The sequence below is a fragment of the Monopterus albus genome, unplaced genomic scaffold, assembly GCF_001952655.1.
Source record: "Monopterus albus unplaced genomic scaffold, M_albus_1.0 scaffold41.1, whole genome shotgun sequence".
Classification (NCBI taxonomy): Eukaryota; Metazoa; Chordata; class Actinopteri; order Synbranchiformes; family Synbranchidae; genus Monopterus; species Monopterus albus.
In genome coordinates, this window is record NW_018127921.1 from 3760809 (window position 1) to 3763896 (window position 3088).

The window sequence follows — 3088 nt, forward strand, 5'->3', positions numbered from 1 at the left end:
TTTTCAGGCCCAAGCACAATGACTTCAGTTTTGTCAGAGTTTAGAAATAAGAAGTTACAGGCCATCCAGGCCTTTATGTCTTTAAGACATGCTTGAAGTTTGACCAGCTGATCTGATTCATTTGGCTTCATAGGTAAATATAACTGAGTATCATCTGCATAGCAATGGAAGTTTATGTTGTGCTTCCTGATAATATTGCCTAAAGGGAGCATGTATAAAGTGAAGGGAATTGGACCTAACACAGAGCCCTGTGGAACGCCGTGAGTAACTTCAGTTTGTGTGCAACATTCGTCATTAACATGAACAAATTGAAATCTTTCTGACAAATAAGATTTGAACCAACTTAGTGCAGTTCCTTTAATCCCAATAACATGTTCAAGTCTCTGCAGTAAGATGCTGTGATCAATGGTGTCAAAAGCAGCACTGAGATCTAAGAGGACAAGTATGGAGACAAGTCCATTGTCCAAGGCTAGGAGAAGATCGTTGGTGACTTTCACCAATGCGGTTTCTGTACTATGATGGACTCTAAATCCTGACTGAAAATCCTCAAACAAATCATTCTTGTGCAAGTGGTCACATAACTGCTTTGCAACAGCTTTTTCAAAATTTTTAGAAATAAATGAGAGATTGAATATTGGTCTATAATTAGCTAGGCCACCTTGGTCAAGAGTAGGCCTTTTGAGTAGAGGTTTAATTTCTGCAACCTTAAAAGCCTGTGGAACATAACCTGTTAATATTCTGGGCAATATTTTGCACTGAGACAAATCTGCATTGTCCAAACAGCAGAAGTCATATATTCTGAAGTATTCCACTGAAATATAGTGTAGTCTTTAGTGTAATAAAATTGGCTAGAAAAAAATGGCAACCTGAAGCCATTTCCTCCTGTTACTGATCATGCGCAGATGGAATCCTATCCTGTGAAGCTAAAAACTGCGTGAAGAATATGCGGGAAGAGTTCAAAATATACATATTTTGCAAAAAACAATGTGCATGTTAATCAGTAAGTGGTTTAACCAAAGCCTCTGTTGCTCAAATTAAAGTGCACAGGGATATCTAACAGGTGAGAAAAAGAACTATATCATTTACTAATGAACATTGGAGAATGACAACCAAGATGAGACTATACACCAATGATAATCTGCATTTATGTTTCTAAATCTAATATCTTGTTCTAAAGGGACAGTAATATATTCCTGGAAAACTGCAAGAAAAGTCAACCTTAGTTTGTGTGTGTGTGTGTGTGTGTGTGTGTGTGTGCATGTACATTTAATGATTGGAATAAAACCAACACTTTTATGTAAGGCTAAAATTGTTGCACAAAAAGTTTTATCAACAAATGTACTATACGAATAAAGGAGAATTTTATTTTCTAGATAGCAAAGTATTGTGTGTGTGCATGTGTGAATCATTTTGTTTGTAGCATCTCTCTCTGTCTTAACCTGTTTTATTAAAAGCCCTCTTGCAGTAAATCATTCACATTTTATTTACAGCAACCATAGTCCTCGCCTTATAAAAAGGCCTTAATGTGTGCCACAGGGGTCCAGAGCAGAGACACGCGCTCACAGTAAATGTCAAGAATCAATAGTTGACCCAATTTGCATTGTAACAGTTCTGAGGCTCTATTTTCCAGAAATGGGGCACAGATGTAAATAGGGTTTGGAGATTGGAATGGAGGTCGGTTTGTGAGAGGTCTGTGTGCATGTGCCTCTGCCAAGTAAAGATGTGGAAATTGCCCTGCATCTGGCTTCATGATAAGTGGTAGTCCGAGCAGGTTCTAACATAAAAGCAATTTTGTGCCAAAATGAACATCAAAATTACACAACACTGCCTAATCAGCATAAACACAGACTAAGCTCTCACAACAGCACAACCACATTCATCTTGTGCCAGGAAAAAAAAGTGCAGATGTAAAAATGTAGACTTGTGCTGGAGGGAGATTGCACAAAATTGTGCTGGCATTGTGCCTGCAGGAAAATAAAGCCTTTGGCTTAACTGATAAAAGCAGGTTGTTTAGCACTGTAAACAACATTTGTTGCAGTGCAACAATGATGAGTGAGGTGGGATCACTGCTAAATAAACATGATTTGGTTTGCTGACGGGCAGCAAGGTGGCGCGGTGGTTAGCACTGCTGCCTCACAGCGAGATGGTTCTGGGTTTGAGCCCCGGCCGACCTGGGGCCTTTCTGTGTGGAGTTTGCATGTTCTCCCCGTGCTTGTGTGGGTTCTCTCCTGGTGCTCTGGCTTCCTCCCACTTTCCAAAGACATGCAGCATAGGTTGATAGGCATCTCTATATTGCCCGTAGGAGTGTGTGTGATTGTGAGAGAGAGAGCCCTGTGATGAACTGGCGACCTGTCCAGGGTGTACCCTGCAGCTGGCCGGGATTGGCTCCGTGACCCCATTTGGGACTAAACAGTATAGAAAATGGATGGTGTGCTGAACATTAGTGGCTGGCATTATATAAAATTGTGTTAGAATATGGTTGGGTCCTGGAAAGACACTGGGAAAGTGAAAATGCTAGACTGCAGCACACACTCTGACTGAACAGGTGAAACATGAAAGCATTATGCACCTGCTTGCATGTCAGTGACACAAACTAGCCCTTTGATCTGTACTCACATGTAGTGTTTGCATGTGAATGTGGGTGCAGTTGTGTTTGTTTATATCTGCTAAGTGAGTATCTGTGGGTGTAAGCTTTTAGCTTGGTTTGATCAACTGGGATCAGAAGTGTTGTACCTGTTGAGTCAGTGTGTGTATGTGTTCGCATCCCTATGATGAAAATTCTTGGAGCATAAAAGAGCTTTTATCATTGCCAGAATGAGAGACTGGCACTGTCTGGTTACTGTGTGTTTGTATGTGTATGTGTGTATGACAGAGAGGACAGGGGAAAGGAAGAGGTCAGCTCTGCCTGGTACACAACTGCTGAAGCCCAGTCTTTGTAAGCGTACGTGTCAGTGAGACAAAATGAGAGTGCAAATAAATGAGACAAAGACTGATAGCACAGCAAAGAGGCAGAATGACAAAGACAGACAGAGGACTATGTATGTCCCAGTCAGTATCATTATACAAAGTGTCACGCATTGCCAAAGCT